Source organism: Rattus norvegicus, chromosome 1, assembly GCF_021556685.1.
Source record: "Rattus norvegicus strain SHRSP/BbbUtx chromosome 1, alternate assembly SHRSP_T2T, whole genome shotgun sequence".
Taxonomy (NCBI): domain Eukaryota; kingdom Metazoa; phylum Chordata; class Mammalia; order Rodentia; family Muridae; genus Rattus; species Rattus norvegicus.
In genome coordinates this window covers 124,779,586-124,792,844 of record NC_141534.1, presented here as the reverse complement: position 1 = coordinate 124,792,844, position 13,259 = coordinate 124,779,586, and the positions used below count along the sequence as shown (strand labels likewise).

The 13,259-nt window shown below is 36.5% G+C and overlaps 1 long non-coding RNA gene across 1 annotated transcript in view; it reads left to right on the top strand.

Annotated features, from left to right (window-relative positions):
* The window catches only part of LOC148007685 (uncharacterized), a 104,961-nt gene that overhangs the window by 25,314 nt on the left and 66,388 nt on the right, over positions 1-13,259 (top strand). Inside the window, exon 3 of the long non-coding RNA XR_015646673.1 lies at positions 11,118-11,233. This is a non-coding gene — a long non-coding RNA (uncharacterized LOC148007685). The remainder of the gene's footprint in view (positions 1-11,117; positions 11,234-13,259) is intronic.

Here is a 13,259-nt window from a genome sequence, read left to right as displayed (position 1 = left end):
ATGTTATGGATTTCAACAATTTGAGTTCTATTTTTTTCAAGGAATATCCACAACTGGTCAAGGGAAACATCATAAAATTTACATAGTATATTGGTGCTAGCAATTTGGAATCATGATGCATCACTCACATTTCCTTTCCTGATATCCTTCCCCCATTTAAGCTCATAAAAGCATTAATGCATATCATGATCATACTTTCTTCTACATGCATTCATTTAATTATTTAATGATCATGAATCCATGGAAAGAACCATCCATATAGGTTTATGGAATCTATCAACTATTTTGTGTATATCATTATTTTTGGGCCACATAGTTTTACACAGAAAATATACTATAAGTGCTAAAATGAAAATTACATGTATTAACTTACATAATATAAAGAAGAATCACTGCCTTCCCATTTAAACAATGAAATATGCCTACTCACTTTATACAAGTATACATGTGTATGCATAATTTACTATTCTCTGAATATTTTTCATGGGTACACTAACTTATTTGTACGATTACGACTTATTATGGGTTGGTTTAAATCAGTATGACTTAGCTCAGTAATAGTGGTAGATGTGCAAGTAGTATGGAGTCCGTGTTTAGGTGCAGGATCCTACTAGAGAAAACAGTGCCGATTATAGATTTCATTTTGGGACACAATTCTATTTAAAAATTTTGGTTATTCTCATGATAGGCAGTTCGTCATTATATCAGTTGAAATTAATTGGCAGGAAGTATTTCCAAGCTTGACAATGTGGTGATTACATCTTTCCTGCAGTTGCCTGCTTCATATATTCTGGTACTATGAAAGTTATCCACTAAATACACAACCGAATCAAGCTTATTGGTCAATGCTAAATAAATTTATCTCTGTTCTTTGACTTAAGCATGTGTTGAATTCAGCAATCGGGTCTCAATTTCAATTTCTGTATGGTAAGCAAGAAAGTTTGTAATGGGCTAGACTGTATGGGAATTCTCTGGAAAGTAAATTCAAAGTAGACAACCCAATACTGATACTGGCACTGGACTATGTATTTGTTAGGTTATAATGTCCAGTGGAAAATCATTGTCTTATGACTAATTAATCCTATTTGAAAAATGTTTATATGTATATTTGTGTAGTGAAGTCTCTTTTACAGAAGATTGCTTCCATGTGCCTTTTTCAAAATGACTTTAGGGATAATTATCCTTCCTCATATTCACTCTGCAAACCTCAGCTTCTACTAGCATCACCATTTAATTCAGTGGTTTGTATATGCTTGGCCAAGCTAGTGGCTCTATATGGAGATGTACTTTTGTTGGAGTAGGTGTGTCACTGTGTGTGTGGTCTTTAATAACCACATCTCAGCTATCTGTGATCCAATATTCTGCTTGTTGACTTCATAATATAAGTGTAACTCTCAACCCTTACAACCCCATGTCTGCCTCAAAACTGCTATGCCTCTACCCTAAAGATAATAGACTGAACCTCTGAAACTATAAGTCAGCCACAATTCAATGTGATCCTTATATGAGTTGCATTACTCATGTGTAAAAGCCTTACTAAGACACTTAGTCTGTCACTAGTTTCCCTTCATATTTATACCATTGATTTTTAAACTCCCCTCCAATGAAATAGAGACCCATGATATTATTAGATTTCTGAGTTACATATTTATCCAACTAGAACATATATACGTGAAATTATTTTTAACTTTTTAAATTTTAATTTTATTTCTTCCCTTCACATTTTGCTTGCTGTCACCCTCCCAAATCACCACCCCTCCCACTACCCTTCCCCTATTCTCCCTCTCCTCTTCTAAACATATTTGGGCTACCTAGGCATCCTGTCACCCCGACAATTCAGACAAAGGTGATTGCTGTTTAAGCCTGGCAATTTGATTTTGCTCTCAAGAATACATATACATGCACATGTAGTGAACTGACTCCCCAAATTTTTACTGTGACCGTTACCTGTCGTCATGGCACAACACACACACACACACACACACACACACACACACTCACACACACAGACACACACACACACACACACACACACACACACACTCAGTTAAACTTTAATACCTGAAAATGAATGACTATGGCATCTATATTAGCTTTTGAATTAGTAATTTTTGAAAATTGATTTTTTTCAGACAATATATTCTAATGCCACCTTATTTTGTCCTTCCTGATTCTTTCTAACTCCACAATGACTTAATTTATCATGTTCTCATTCCACCCATTAGAAAACATGAAAAGAAAAAACTAACCAGACTGAAACAGTACAAACAATGATAGGAATCAGAAAGGATAAAACACAAGAAGCAAATAGACACACAGAGATACACGCTTATAGAAAAAATCCCATGAAGATATTAAATTTGGTATCATAATATATGAGAAATTATCAGCATGGTTAAAAATATAACATATTATGAATCAAAAAAAATTCAAAATTACTATTGACTCATTAAGTTAGAATGAAACCCCTGCCTAAGTGTGTATTCTACTCCCATGAAACTGTTTTTGATATTAGAAAATTTGGTAAGTGGAGAGAGCTTCTTAGCGAGGAAGATCACATTCAGTTTCAGCTATTAGTGGATGGACCCCAAATTATTTTGACCGGCAAAACCTGTAAAAATCTTGTGCATGGTTTCCTGATTTATATGAGTCCATATATGTATCAGTCCTGTTATATCTCAACATTATTGCTGACTTGCTTGGATTCCTCCCCGTATCATTGTGCCTTACAATATTTCTACTATTTTTTCTACAAATCTTTCCTGAGGCATGAAGGAAGAGATTGGATGGTAATGACTCATTTACAGAGGGTGATCCAAGGTCTTCCACTCTGTATATTGGCATATATAGATCTCTGTATCTGGTCCCATCTATTGCCTATGCTCACTTTTGTAATGACAGTAGAGCAATATATTAATATATAGGTATAATAGAATGTTATTAGGAATCATTTCATAGCTACATTTCTATAGCAGACAATAATACCTGCTTAAGCCTTATACTCCACCATTTTGTCATGAGAACAATGGTAGAAATGTGTTCTGTCTCATTGTCTCAAATCAAGTCAGATAGTGTTTGCTTACTCTCTTGAAGGTGCCACTGTTGAAGCAGTATATCCTGTAGGCAGCTGAGTGTGGTAGATCAGATAGTATAGAGGTTGGTTGGTGTTTAAGTTTTCCCTCAGTAACTATGCATAATACATTTCAGTACCAGCAATACTATTCAAAAGGTAAAGGTTTTAGTTAGTCTCCTGCTTGTCCTATATACAAATGTAATGTAGGTGTTGTCTTCAACAATAGAGCCATCATCAATTGTGTGGAGCAATCAATAGCTTAGGCAATAGTTTGAAGTGTTTGGAGCATTACAATGAGGACTCATTGGCCAAAAAAATATAATAGATGTAGCCAATACGTTGGGTTGGAGATTTCATTTGGTGGGAAGAGATGTCTAGTTTGGTCATTCCCTCCCATTACTTATTAAAATTACTTTTACTATTTTTACTTATGTTATATATTACGAACTGATATGACACATAGTTTTAGCTGTCCTCCTTAATATTCCACTCTTTCCTCTTCATTCCCCAGTCTCCATATAATTGCTTCATCCCAATGTCACTTCCAAATATCCACATAATTATTTATATTATTTCTCAATCCTCACAAAATCCTTCCCTCCATCCTCATTCTTATATGCCTTTTTCATATCTTAATACATCCAAATATAAGTTGATAGAGAATGTATTTGTCTTTGAGGTTCTGGATAACTCATAATGAGGTTTTGCTCTTGTTGTTTTTGTTGTTCTTATTGTTTGTTTGTTTGTTCCATCCATTTAATATGAGTCCCATTATTTCATTTTTAAGAGCTTGACAACATTTTTGTAATATAACATATTATATTATCAATTTCTCCACTATGGAAAGATAGATTATTTCCTAATTATAAATAATGTGAATATCGTAGCAGCAAAGAGGAACTAGTAAGTATCTCTATAATATGACATGGATTCCCATGGATGTATGTCCAACAATGGTACACCTGTAACTTTAGGTAAACCATTCACAGAAAAGATGAATGAAGCAAAGAAGTGCAGGCCTGCAGGAGCCTGGATGTAGATCTCTCCTGAGAGACACAGCCAGAATACAGGAAATACAGAGTTGAATGCGAGCAGCAAACCACTGAACTGAGAACAGGACCCCCACTGAAGGAATGAGAGAAAGGACTGGAAGAGCTGGAGGGGCTTGAGACCCCATATGAACAGCAATGACAAGCAACCAGAGCTTCTAGGGACTAAGCCACTACCCAAAGGCTATGCATGGACTGACCCTGGACTCTGACCTCATAGGTAGCAATGAATAGCCTAGTAAGAGCACCAGTGGAAAAGGAAGCCGTTGGTCCTACTAAGACTGAACCCCCAGTGAATGTGACTGTTGGGGGGAGGGCGGTAAAGGGGGAAGGATCAGGAGAGGAACCCCCATAAAGAAGGGGAGGGGGAGGGGCTAGGGGGATGTTGGCCCCGTAACCAGGAAAGAGAATAACATTCAAAATGTAAATAAGAATTACTCAAGTTAATAAAAAAAAAAAAAGAAAACCAAACTGATTTCTAAAGGGGCAGTACTAGTGTCTTTTTTCACCAGCATGGATGAGATTTCTTATTACACATCATCCTAATTAGCATGTGTGAACTCTCCCATACTGATTAGTGAAAAATAAAATCGTGATATGTTTATAATGTGCATATTTGTGATTACAAAAGATGGTGAACTTTTTCTTAGATGAAACCAGCATTTCATAGTCAATGATTGGTAATTAGAGGAAGAAATTTGTCTTTGAATACCAAAAAGATACATGTAAGTAAAAGACATGGAAATTGGTGTACAGAAGACAATGGAAAGATTGGTATTCAGAGGCAACCCATGACGAATAAAGTACCTAAACCATTGAAACATACTTTAGATGGGGATATCAAGCTATTTCAACACACGCACACACACACACACACAACATTTTGCCATTTCATCAGTACAAAAGAAGCCATCCAGATTATGAATACAAATTTGTTAATAAATTTATGAAACATGTAGTTCATGAATAGGGATATGAAAATATGAAGCTCTATGCTTCATGGTAGATATTTAATAGGAAAATAAAATAAAAATATGATAGTAGGTAAATCAGGATTCTACAAATGAAATTGTCATTAAAAATGTATTCTCATTGAAGAAAGTACTTTTGGTACTCAGAGATAATGGACAAATTATTCATTCTTGCCCTTAAAACCTCAAGCCAAGGTATGCCTGAATGTGTGGTTATCTCCGTGATCACAGAGCCATCTAGCTTTCAACAAAACAAGAAGTTTGATGGAAAATTTTCAAAAAGTTCACCACAGGTTACATTCGCCTCCTAGTCCACACCACCCCCTGACAGGTCCACATCCCATAGTTTCTCATGACCCTGCCTCCAGTGTCATAGAGGATTGCCCAACACCACCCAATCCAACAGAAATCTAAACTTCCTGGGGACTCCAGTCTCTTGATGATTAGGTGTACCTTCTCTGACTTAACCCAGACCCAGGAAACGGTTTCTCTATATGTGTTAGAGGCCTCATCTCAGCTGGTATATGCAGCCTGGGGGGTGATCCAGTGTTTGAGAGATCACAGGGGTCTAGGCTATCTAAGCCCGCTCGTCCTCTGATAGGATTCCCCTCCTCTTAGCTTCCTCTAGCTTTTCCTTAATTCAATCAGAGAAGTCATGGTTCATTGGTTGGGTGCACATATCAGCAGATGACTCTTTGAACTGCTTTTGATTCTATTGAAGGAAAGTCAGGATTGGTCTATTTTCCTGAATGCCCCATAGCCTCAGTGTGTGTGTCATGTCTTGGGGCCTCCCCTTGAGCTAGATCCTAATTTGGGCCTCTCAGAAGACAGAGGGACCCAAGAATACAACTTAACTCTTGTTATTTTTTTCAAAAGAATTTAGAGAGTCATCTCAAAGACAAAACCTATACTACTTGGGACATCTAAAGTATGCTCTTCTTCAGAGTCATTGAAAGAATGATGCAGTACCCTGTTTTCTACGACATCATATTATACACAAGTCATCACAATTGTTAAAGATCAATGAGAATCCTCTGAGGCTGCCTGAGACACATAATGGATGATGAGAAATGTTTTGCTGTGAGTACACACAGAGTAGAAATATAAATGTTTAATTTAATTGATTAGTTGAACATTATTGTGGGTGCAATATGTATGCTTCATTTTGTATTGGTGTACTCTTGCAAATATTTTTCATTTCAGTTGCATTCCAATTTATATAACTAATAGGACTTTATTAGTTGAAGTCTTGAAGCTGTGAAAGTGGCAACACACAGCCAGCAATGATGGGGCAGTATTTCTGGCAACAGCGATCGAAGGTAACTCTTATGGTGATAAACATTAACACTTTTAGATTGTCCCAGAACACATGCTAGTTTTCATTATGGGTCACCAATGACCTCTGTTTCATTGTGCCTACGGTCTTTCTGAAAAGAAGACAGTTGTCATCTTTCCTACTGAATGCATTAAGTGCTGAGAAGTCAACATGAAGACATCCCATTCCTCTCAAAATTTCTTTTGTTTTGCATGCAGGACAAAGCTTTTCCTCCTTAAATAAACAACAATTTAATTTCTTATTTTTACTTATTCATTTTAATTGGATATTTCATTTATTTGGATTTCAAATGTTAACTCATTTCCAGGTTTACCTTATGCAAAACCATATCCCATTCCCCCTACACTCACTTCTATGAGGGTGTTCCCCATTGACCCACCCACTTCCACCTCACTGTCCTGGCATTATCTTACACTGGGCCATCTAACCTTCACAGAACCAAGTGTCTCTTCTCACATTGATGCCAGATAAAGCCACCCTCTGATAAATATGCTTCTGGAGCCATCGATCCTTCAGTGTGTACCTTTCATTAATGGTATACTCCCTGGGAGCTCTGGAGTGTCTAGTTGGTTGAGATTGTTGTACTTCCTAGCTGGTTGCAAAACTATTCACCTCCTTGAGTCCTTTTTCTAACTCCTCAATTTGAGTTCCATTGTGCTGTATCAATCAGTTCAATAATTTGCTGCAAGCGTCTGCCTCTGAATTTATCAGTTTCTTGCAGAGCCTCTCAAGAGGCAGCTCTCTCAGTCTCCTGTCAGCATTCATTTCTTGAAATCAGCAATACTGTCTGGGTTGGATTTCTGTACATGGGATGGATCACCAGGTGGGGAAGTCTCTAGAAGGCCTTTCCTTCAGGCTCTGCTCTGCACTTTTTCCATTTATTGCCATTAGACAGGAGGAATTCTAGGTTAAAATTTGGGGATGAGTTAAAATTTGGAGATCCCATCCCCCAACTGGGGGCCTTCCCTAACCTCTGGATATTGTCTCTACAGTTTCTTCCTCCCTTTGTTGGACAGTTCAGCTAATCTCATCCCCTTTGCTTCCTGGGAGCCTCTGGCTTTTCTGGCATCTGGGACTTTCTGGAGGCTACCTACTGTTCCCTATCCCTCATTGCTCTACACATCTGTTCAATTTCCTGACAGTCTGCCTCTCATTTTGTTCTCCTCCTACAACCGATCCTGTCCCCTCTTTCCCCTCCCTCTACTCTTTTCCTCCCAGTAGCTGGTAAGATAATTATGTTTTCTAGGATAAACATAACTCGATTTCTAAAGTATCTTTTACATCACATATATACTTAGAAAATATATAGGCTTAAACCAAAATTTTGAAATCTTGATATTGCGTGTTAGCATTATTCAATTTCTGTTGTTGTACATTTCAGATTTTCTATTATTTATTTCAAAATTCTTCTCTCTTTCATTAAATACCCTATATAATGTCCCCTCTCTCCTGTCCATGCAGTCCTCTCCCATATCTTTCCTATGATACAAATCCACTTCTCCAAGTTACGTTCAAAAAAAGCAAGTTTCCCTGAGACATATCAATTAAACTTGGCATAGCATGTTACAATTAAACTAGGAATAAATCCTTTCAAGGCTGAGTGATGCAAACATCAGTGATTTAATTCCTTCTGGATGAACTAATGGAAAGGTTGCTTCAGATTTTCTTGTTACAATTTTTTTAATCTCATTACTAGACTACTTTGATGAGTGGATTTAAAAATAGAGCAAATCATGAAAGATTCTTTTTGGCAATACTGATATTAACTCAGTTTTAAGCTAAATATGTTCTTTCACTTTCAGTACCCTCCACGGAAACTAAGATTCTATTGCATCGAAGTGAGCCAGTCAGTAGACCTTTGACAGAAAGTAAATCATAAAAGCACTCTACAGTATACATATTTCTAGTGAGAGAAAATATAATGAAAGTACAAGAACCAAAGTTCCTTTTGACTTAAACTTTGCCTGCTGACAAACATAAAAGCACACCCACATTCTTTATGTTACTGTCGTTGCTAGAGCAAAATGCAGTGCTTTGCCTTTTATTTTTGCAAGTGTTGGATTTCATCCTTAGAACCACGCGTTTGCAATTATATTGATATATAAGGCCTATGATTTTATCTTAACATTGTTTTCTTCAGATAAAGATTTACATGTACATACTAAAGAAAGTTTTGCTTTTATAAATAGTGACAAAAAGAATTCAGGGTTATTACAGAGATTAAGAAATCATGAGTCAGGGTTGGGGATTTAGCTCAGTGGTAGAGCGCTTGCCTAGCAAGCGCAAGGCCCTGGGTTCGGTCCCCAGCTCTGAAAAAAAGAAAAGAAAAAAAAAGAAATTATGAGTCAGTTGGCACAAGATTAAAATGAAGTTTTTCCATGGAATTTTTAGTAGCTTTGTAAACTTTTCTAAAGCGTTAATTGCTATCTGATTCTTCTAATACAATGTGAATGTTTAATACAGGACATTTGATTCCTACATTGCTTTAATATTTCTTCCAAAATGACTCTAGAACAAAATATGAGAGACAAATTTCAATAATATATATTTACTTTAGTGCCACATAATACATCTTCAGTTATTAAGACATTTATCTTCTGTTTGAATGTTTGTTATCAATTATTTTTGTTATTTTTAATATTCATTAATACTTTTAGACTGTCACTAAAACTCTTAGTTGTGGTAATCTAAGAGAGTTCAACATAGTCGTCTTTCTGAGACATTTTGGAGAACAGCACTTGATGTTGGGAATTTATTTATAGCCAAAGAGCAAGCGAACGACAACTGGATACATATTTATTGAATACTGAGGAATACAGGCACAAGAAGTTTCATAATAGTAAGACATCATCTTGAAAAGGGGAGTGATGAGAAGCATATTCATATGAGTATGGTGGTGTATACCTGCTCGTTAAAAAGTGGTCCTTATTAAGATACAATTTTAGATGAATATATACAAATATCCTAAAAACATCCTGAATGAAATTAAATGTGGAGAGAAATAAAGTCCCTTTTGGAATATTTAAGTATATTGTTGTTGCTGTTTTTCTTATTATTTCTTTGCTTATTATAATTAATTACTATATTTTTTATGTTTTAAATGTTGTCCCCTTTCTGATATTTCCTCCATACCCCAAAACCCTGTGCCTCTGAGAAGGTGATTCCACACCCACCCACTCACTCCTGCCTCACCACTCTTGCATTCCCCTATAAGGGGAGTAGTGGCTATTCCTGGTTGTCAACTTGACTATATCTGGAATAATCTACAATACAGAATTGGATTGTGATCCTTATTTTGAAGATGGGCAATACAATTTTCTGACCTGGATCTTGACATGGAGACACTGAAACTTAATGGCTATGAATCCCAGGAGACTAAGGCAAGGAGATCTCTCTGTTCAAGGTCTTCTGGGAAAAAGCAAGTCCTAGAGGTAGGCATGGTGGTACAATGTGGTAGGACACACCTTCTGCTAGAGACCTACATAAGGACATTGGAAGATGGAAGATACTATCCTCACCTGTCCTCACCTGTCTGAGATGTGGGACTGAGACACTGCTAGATCCTTGGACTTCCATTCACAGCTGCTGCTGACCATTGTTGGGGAGTTGGACTACAGACTGTAAGTCATCAGCAAATCCCCTTACTATATAGAGACCACCCTTAAATTATGTGATTCTAGAAAACCCTGACTAATACACTGGGGTAAACAAAAAAACCTCTGCAGGACAGACCAAAAGCCTCAGATCCCACTCATGCCAGATAAGAGACTCTTCTGCTACATATATAGCATGTGTCATGGACCAACGCATGTAAACTGTTTCTTTGGTAGATTAGTCCCTGGGAGCTCTGAGGGTCCGGGTTAGTTGATGCTGTTGATGTTGTTCTTCCTATGAAATTGCAATCCCCTTCAGCTCCTCCAGTCTTTTCCCTGGCTCTTCCATTGGGGTTCTGGGCTCAGTCCAATAGTTGCCTGCATCTGCATCTGTCTTAGTCAGATGCAGGCAAAGCATCTTAGAGCAGAGTTATACTAGTCTCCTATCGACAGGCCCTGCTCGGCATCAGCAATCTAGATGTCTCAACAGAAAAATGGGTAGAGGAAATGTACATTTACAGAACAGAATACTAATCACCATTTAAAAACAATCAGTTTATGAATTTTTAAGGCCAGTGGGTGGAACTAGGAAATATTATCCCGAGTGAGGTAATCCAGATGAAAAAGAGTATATATATTCTGTACTCACTTATTGGTCAGTGAATATTATCCCAAAAGCTCATAACTCCCATGAGAAAACTCCTGGAACAAGTTTAACAAGAATGGAAGGCCAAACTGTGAATTCTTCAATCCCAAAGAGGGGATAAAATCTTACTGTTACTATTAAAATTGTTTTCCTTTGTACTTTCAGACATCTCAATGGCTAGAGGTTTTTACTTCTTTGCCAAATGCTCTTCTGGAGTTTAGCAGTGTCATTTCAATTATTCGAGTTTTTTTTTTCTTTCAAGTAAAATCTTCCTCTTTTAAATATCTCTCATCTAATAAACACCCAAAACATTTCTCATAAATTTTAACATCAAATGTGCGCTTTACAAAATTTGATGTTTTTGCCTGGTTCTCAATATCAGCATAGGAAAATTAAAGTTAAAAGTTAAATTCCTTGAAATTTCCCTTTCACTGTAATTTCTGATACAGGTGAGGAGGTATGCTGAGATCTGTCTTAATTGTAAGAGCCAGGAGCATTATGGATATAAGGAAAAGACCATATAACACTCCTCATAACATAAAGTGACACAAATTCTGTAGGAATGGTGAGTAATTCATTCTCATATTTATGTCTGTATGTCAATAATTTCCTCATAGCATCAATAATGCTAGAATATGATTCATATTAACATTTTTCATAATTATTATCACTGTCATGAGACAAGGAAAGTACTTTCTTTTTTCTGTTAGAAATATTATGTCTATGATTTTGCAGTAAATCCACAACTTCCGAACAAAATCTTTTAAACTGCAACATTACTTGAAGGTGATTGATGTTGCAATTTTTAGCAGTGTTAGTACTACTAAAGTGTCATTAAAAAACTTGCCTTTGCCCTAAAGCATTTCTCAACAGTTAAGAGTACTAACTACTCTCCCAGAGGAACTGTTGACTTTCCATTGCCTACTTTTCTGCTAACCATGATCAGTTTTGACAGTCACAAGTGAACTGAGGATTCTTCTGGCTTTTTTCAGACCTAATGGCATATGCTTCATAGACATGTACTCAAACACTAATACAAAACTATAACCAATAACATGGCACTTTTTAAAAACTTACTTTACAGAGTTGTACATTTTTTTCAGAAAGTTGAGTCCATATGAGCAAAACTGATGCATTTTTAGAATTGTATTTAATTTTGAGATCTACTGTCATTTTTAAAATATTCTGACTTTGTGAATAATCTCAGCTATCATTGAGTTTAGTAGCATGCCTATGACATAGAAGAATCCTGACTATAAATGATCTCCCTGCCACATGGGTCTCTCTAACATTGCTGTAGGAAATTAATCCTTTTGGCATTGGTATTCCTTGAGTAAGATGTTTATTAATGCAGGGAAGATGGTCCTAATAATATTTCCTGACAAACCATGTTTGTTTATATACTGATAAATAACTCAATTCAATGTAACCTCATATAAAATGGGTGTACAGTTTTTACTAATGGGAATAATATTATGATCTGTATGAACTTCTAGTGTTTCCCAATTCCTGCAGACAGTCATTGGGGTACAATTATAAGGCTGGACTTTAGGGGAATAATACACTTACGAGAATGATAATGAACCAGAACCTGCATTGAACAGATATTCTGGATTTCATACTGTTGATTGTAAATTCTCAAAAAGAAAGTTTTATTGGTTGACTAAGAAAAAAAATCAGACATGAACTATTGGAAGGAAATCAGCTAGATTTGATGTTCTGTGCTTTCAAGGCCAGCCTGATGGAAGGCATTTGACCACCATCCTCGGATTTTAGGATATCACTAACAATTTACAACTGTGTCTGCACAATCTGTGTACTGGTAAGAACTGTGGTGGAAATTTCAAGATATCTGTTTTTGAAACCACATGAGTATTTGATTAAAAAATCTACCAACAATATAGGTGGTTAAAAAATGTGCTGCAATAGGGATTGTGAGATGTCTCCTTCTTTATTCTACTTTCTCTTCAGTTTGGCAGCAGTGATGGAGAATGGAGATTGTCTACTGGTGTGTTTGCAGTTGGTGAAGAAAGCTCCCCACTCACTACATTGCAAATGAGACTCACATTGTTGACATTGGTTAGGTCTAATACACACAAGTCAAGCTAGAAATGTCCAACACTGACATCATGTGACTTAATTGAAATGTTGATCTTATCGACTAAGACCATCAACTTGTCCCTTATTGCATAATAATACAGGCTGAAGACAGAATATGTTAAGGATATAGTTCACGCTCCTGACGCAGTGCTGCTCAGTGGAAGTGAAATAGTTATTTCAAAGCACCCTTCCATCCCTTTGAAGCACCAAGCACCTTTGTGGAATAAGAGAAATAACATTGGAATCTGACTTAAACTGCTCTGTGTAGCATCTCTATTGCATTTTCTCATTGCTTTCTCCACTGGAAAAGGGCTCTATCAAAGTAGCTGTCTAATTATTTCTCACCTGCATATTATTTTTCATTTCTATCCATTGTCCAAATCTTACCCCTTCAGTACCTCTTTCCTTCATACAGAATTTATCGTGGCCATATATGTACTAGATATCCTGTTCAATAAACTTCCCTTATCCAGTGGAATATTTCTCAGCCA